General features: G+C 36.1%; 1 long non-coding RNA gene across 1 annotated transcript; it reads right to left on the reverse strand.

The window, feature by feature from the left end:
* Window positions 1-715: 715 nt before the first annotated feature.
* On the reverse strand, window positions 716-4,948 carry LOC141455538 (uncharacterized). Its single transcript, XR_012459331.1, has 2 exons — window positions 1,349-4,948; window positions 716-1,236 (listed from the first exon to the last, which is right to left on the reverse strand). It is a non-coding gene; the product is annotated as an uncharacterized lncRNA (long non-coding RNA).
* Window positions 4,949-6,428: the final 1,480 nt, after the last annotated feature.

Here is a 6,428-nt window from a genome sequence, read left to right on the forward strand (position 1 = left end):
CTTTAAAAAAAAAAAAAAAAAAAAAAATACAGGAGGCAGTTGCAATATCGATTACTTCTATCGGCTATAATATCGGTTGTATATGTATTGATTAATATCGATTTTATTTCTTAGTATAAGTAATATATATAACAACAGCTGGTTAAATAAGAAATATTATTTAAACTGCTAACTTGTATCATTTACGCATGCGCAAACTCCAGTCTCCAGTGTGTGATAGATCTTTAAAAAAAAAAAAAAAAAAAAATACAGGAGGCAGTTGCAATATCGATTACTTCTATCGGCTATAATATCGGTTGTATATGTATTGATTAATATCGATTTTATTTCTTAGTATAAGTAATATATATAACAACAGCTGGTTAAATAAGAAATATTATTTAAACTGCTAACTTCTATCAACTAGGCATGCGCAAACTCCAGTGAATTGTGTGTGTGAGAGTAAGAGAGAGAGAGAGATCTTAAATATACAGAAGGCAGTTGCAATTTCAATTACTTCCTTCAATTACCATATTTTGAAAAATAAAAAATAAAATAAGAAATTATTATAACACAACTTGTTATAACCTTAACTTTAAAATAATGTCTATAGATTGGTTTCCTTTGAATAAAGACTTCTATTTTTCTCTATATGTTTAATTCGAAAGACAAAATATTTATATTATTCTTATATCTCTTAGTATTTCGCTTTACCAACTATACAAACCTGAATATGTCGTTGTAGCCTCAATAGGCTAACTCATATTATTTCTGTGTTATATTTTAATAATTTACTTTACCTCAAGTCTGAATCATCATACTTAACCCATTTAAACTTTCTTGTAATATGGGAATAATTCAAATGTACAAAGGAAAAAATAAGAATAAAGCAAAATTAATTAAAAAAAAAAAACATTTTTTATTGATTTAAAAAAAAATAAACTTATTAAAAAAAAAAAAAAAAAGATGACATCAATAAAGATGTCATAAGAAAGGAATTTTTTTAAACATTTCTTTTATTGTTTAAGAAAAGAAATGTTTAAAAAAATCCCTTTCCCCCTGCAGGCAGGCCTCCACTAAATCTTCATCTTTCACTTTTTCTCCCTGCAGGTATTGTTGCATGATTTTATTTTCCTTTTCTGCCTGCAGGCAGGCTTCATTCTCCTTTTCTGCCTGCAGGCAGGCTTGAATTAACTGATCTTCCTCCTCTTTCGAGGAGGAAGATAGCAATTTTTCCTTTTCTGCAATTTGCAGCGCCTGAAAGAAATAATAAATATTTTGTTTAATTATATATATATCAAGATCAATATAAAACAATAATGCATTTTTTTTTTTTTTTTTTTTTTTTATTATATTGTTATTTAATTACTTTATCGAAAATATCTTCTTCTTCGCTGTCGTAATAATGGGGCCTAAGGGCCCCTGAACGGTTGGGGGTGGAATCTCCCACCGCCCAATCGATGTTCAAATCCCAAACCTGGGCATTTGAAGTCTGAAAAAAATATTAATAATAATTAGTATTTTTATTACTATAATAGTATGCAATTAAAATTAGCATTTAAGAGAAAGTAATAATTATCACTTACTTCTTGAGAGTAGTTGCTGCTTGCCGACATTCTTGTGATAATGAACAGCGCTCTGTTGTTTAAACTGCCCCCTTCTATCATATCAGCTAACGGACAAGTTCCAACTTGATTTGAACTGACTTATTGTCTAATTTCATTTAACTTTGTGTGTGTGTGTATTTGGATACTTATCACTAACACTATGATCATTTTTTATGTTTTATTATTATTTATATGTGGCTTAGTATTATTTAACTTGCACGTCCGATCATGCCGTGTTTGCATTGGTCAGTAACTAACTTTGATACCCCCTACCCTTAGCATAACAATCACAAGAGTCTATAGCATTTCCTGTTTTTTACTTATAATCGATATAAAAGAAGTCTCCGAATTCTGTTGCGCTCATACAGCGTTCAGAGTTTTTGGTGACAACATCTATTCCAACATCCTGCCTGTTTTTTCTAAAGCAAGTACTTTTTTTAATTAATTGTTATTTTACAAATATATATATTCGTTTTTTTCTTTATTTTTTTTATTGCTCTTTTATTATTTTGCTATATTTCATATTTCCATTCAGTATTTTACATAGTTAATTTTTATTAGTTTTATTAGTTTTATTAGTTGTATATATATATATAATTATTTAGTAATTTTGTGTTATTCTAGTTTTTATTCTTTTTTTATTTTTAAAATAATTTTTTTATTCTTTTTTCATTTTAAAATAATTTTTTAATTTGTATTAAATAACTGCGTTAAATTATTTTGTATTGCTCTTTTATTATTATTTTTATTATATTTCATATTTTCCATTCAGTATTTTACATAGTTAATTTTTATTAGCGTTAAATTATTTTTTATTGCTCTTTTTTTTTTTTATTATTTTTATTATATTTCATATTTTCCATTCAGTATTTTTACATAGTTAATTTTTATTAGTTTTTTATTAGTTGTATATATATATATAATTATTTATTTAGTAATTTAGTGTTATTCTAGTTTGTGTATGTATTAAATAACCGCGTTAAAATATATATATATTTGTATTATTAATATTTTTCATTACATTACTTATTATTTTATATTACTTATTATTATTTTATATTACGTGTTATTTTATTAATTATGGAGTGTCTACATTGCCATAAAATATTTAAAAGGGAAGATAACAAGAATCGTCACGAAGTTACATGTATATCGCGCAGTCAACGCCATCTTTGCAATATTTGCGGCGAGGGATTTTCTTCTAAGAAGACGTTGACTGCGCACATGCGTCGTTGTGGCAATGAAACACTGACCATCATGACTAAAAGAGCTCGAATAGATGCCGCCAACGGAAGTTTGTATGAAGTGGAAACGGCGCACGGAGGGACTCTTCGGACTTTCTTTCTTCCATGCATTGAAGTAGCTGATGCAATGGAATTCTTAAATGCCCAGTTAGGCACATTGCGTCAGTTACTTGCAGAATGCGTGGAAGAGGCTCCCCTCAAGTACAACTTGGTCTTGGAGGCGACATTTGAAAACATCAAAGGTGAAACATGTGATCGCGCCTTCAAGACTAAGAATAAAGTAATTTATGAAGACTCCTCCATCGAAGAATGCTTAAAGGAAAGTTTTAAGAAATTAGTGACTGAGATGGAGGAGTCCACATTAAAGGGGAGCGGGTGGTTTTTGAAAGGGTTTGATGGGGTCCTTCTAAGGGTGAACCGTTTCCAACCCATGGGAGGTAACAGCTACATCCCTTTACCTCCCCACATTGCGAATCGAAAAGCGGTTATAAATGTCCAAAACAATGATGATCAGTGTTTCAAGTATGCCATTCTCTCCCGTCTCGTAACTATTCATCCAGAACGCGAAAGTAAATATAAAAATTTAGAACACAGGTACAATTTTGACTGCATTTCCTTCCCCACTCCTCTCCATGAGGTGAAAAAATTTGAGAAATTTAATAACATAAGCATCAATGTTTTCGCCCTTGGAGAGAAAGGAAACGTGTACCCTTTAAAGGTGGTGAAGCAGGAGAAGGAAGACCATCGCGACCTCCTTCTCCTAATGATGGAAAATGGACGGAGCCACTATACCTATATTAAAGATTTTAATAAATTAGTGGCCCGTCAGATTACTGAGCACGAACAAAGGGTACACGTTTGTAAGCGATGCTTCACGCACTTTAACATCGACAGCGTGAACATCGTTGAGCGGGTGAAGGAGCATATGGAGTACTGTGGAGAGAACAGAGCGACTCGAATTGTCCTGCCCACATGCAATGACGATGGGTCTCCTCCAACTGTATCTTTTACTAAAGTGCAAAATCAGATGAGGATTCCCATCGTCATCTACGCAGATTTTGAATCGGTTTTAAAAAAAATTCCCAGCGATGGCAATTCGAGTCGCACCTACACGACTCCCTATCAGAGTCACCTTCCAATGAGCTTCTGTGTTTATATTAAAGTTGCAGAAGACATACGCCACTGTCTTCCTGCCGATTTCCCTGCAGAACCCTACATTTATACAGGTGAAGATTCTGCAGAGAAATTCATGGCATACATAAAGGCAGTGGCCGAGAAGGTGGCTCTGGTATACTCCATAAAGAGGCCAATGCTACCCCTGACACCATCTCAGCTGGAAGACTTCCAACAGTCCCAAACCTGCTACCTTTGTCACAAATCCTTCTCTAGATCCAATCCTAAGGTGGCGGATCACGATCACATCAGTGGTATGTATCGTGGTCCTGCTCACAATTCCTGTAATATCCTATACCGCACTCCTCGTTTCCTTCCCGTCTTCCTCCACAATCTGAGCGGATATGACGCCCACTTTATTGTACGCCAGTTGGGGTATGACACAAGTCGCATTGACGTCATCCCCAACAGCGAAGAGAAATATATCTCTTTTAGCAAACAAGTGGGCGCTCTAACCGTCAGATTTGTGGACACCTTCCGCTTCTTGTCTTCCAGCTTAGATAGGTTGTCCAAGAATTTGCCCAAGAACAAATTTATAGATATGGGTAAATTCTTCCCCGCAGACAAGATGGATCTGGTCATAAGAAAAGGAGTGTATCCCTACGATTACACAGACTCGTTCGAGAAACTTAGGGAGACGGTTCTACCCCCTAAGGAGGCATTCTATAGCACCCTTAATGAATGCCATATCTCGGACGAAGACTATCAGCATGCTCAGTCAGTTTGGGAGGCCTTCGATATTAGAACCCTAGGGGGGTACAGCGAGCTCTACCTTAAGGTAGACGTAATGCTCTTATGTGACATCTTTGAAAATTTCAGAGATGTTTGCATAAGAGCATATTCGCTGGACCCTGCCTGGTATTTCACGGCCCCAGGACTGGCTTGGGATGCCATGCTGAAGTGTACAGGGATACAATTAGAACTCCTTACAGATTATGACCAGCTCCTAATGATTGAGCCGTGCATAAGGGGCGGCATTTGCCAATGCAGTCATCGCTATAGCAAAGCCGATAATAAATACCTCAACCCAGATCGCGACCCCCTTAAGGAATCGAAATACATTGCCTACCTAGATGCAAATAATTTGTACGGGTGGGCAATGTTAAATCCGCTTCCTTCTGGAGGTTTCGAGTGGGTAGAACATCCGGATACTCTAGACTGGGGCAATATGCAAGAAGATGGCCCCTTCGGGTATATTGTTGAAGCCGACATAGAGTATCCGAGCAAATTGCACGAACTGCACAACGATTTCCCCCTTCTCCCGGAGAATAGGGTGCCTCCGGGACAAGTTACCAAGAAACTGTTGGCTCCATTGTCCAACAGGGAGAAATACGTTGTCCACTTCGTCAATTTGCAGCAAGCCATGGGCCTAGGTCTCCGGTTAGTACGCGTACATAGGGCGCTGCGATTCAGACAGTCCCGTTGGCTTCGTTCCTACATCGACCTCAACACTCACATGAGACAACAGGCGACGAACGACTTTGACAAAGACTTTTACAAACTTATGAACAACGCCGTTTTTGGAAAATTTATGGAAGACGTACGCAAACGGACGAAAATAGAACTGGTGACTGACCAAAGACGACTGAGAAAACTTATAGCAAAACCCACTTTTAAGGACCGGACAGTATATACAGAAACTTTAGTGGCAGTGCATCTGGACTTTGAGCAGATCACGATGAACAAACCGATTTATGTTGGAATGTCCATACTTGATCTGTCCAAAGTCCGGATGTACGAGTTCCACTACAAAACTATGCTCAAAAGGTACGATACAGACAAACTTAAGTTAATGTATACCGATACAGATAGTTTAATTTATGAAGTTAAGACGGAAGACTTTTACAGTGACTTAACAACAATAATAAACGAACTGGACACTTCAGACTACCCTAACGGACATATACTTTACAGCACAAAAAATAAAAAAGTGTTGGGGAAGTTCAAGGACGAGGCCAGCGGAGAGCCTGTAACTGAATTCGTGGGCCTCCGCGCCAAAATGTACGCTTTACGTATCCGGGGACAAGAGTTAAAACGGGCGAAAGGGATAAAAAAGGCAGCTGTGGAAAAGAAAATAACTTTTGATGATTATGTGGCTGCCCTGTTCGACGGAAAAGAGTTTACCACCTCTTTTAGAACAATCATTTCAAAAGAGCACAAACTCTTTTCCGTTGAACAGAAAAAAGTATCTCTTTCGCCCCACGACGACAAACGACATCTAGTCGATCGTGTTCATACTCTTGCCCATGGCCACTTTGCTATAGCGAATGTACCTGTGTAGCCTCGTTTCTAGGGGTTGTATATAGTGTACATATTAGTCAAGTAGTTAGGTTAGTTTAAGGTGGTGGTCATTTTATTTATTTATTTATTTATTTAAATTATTTAAATTTCTTAATAAAACATTATTTTTATTTATTCATTTTAT

This window comes from Rhodnius prolixus, unplaced genomic scaffold, assembly GCF_049639745.1.
Source record: "Rhodnius prolixus isolate KJV_2025 unplaced genomic scaffold, Rpr scaffold_4, whole genome shotgun sequence".
NCBI lineage: Eukaryota > Metazoa > Arthropoda > Insecta > Hemiptera > Reduviidae > Rhodnius > Rhodnius prolixus.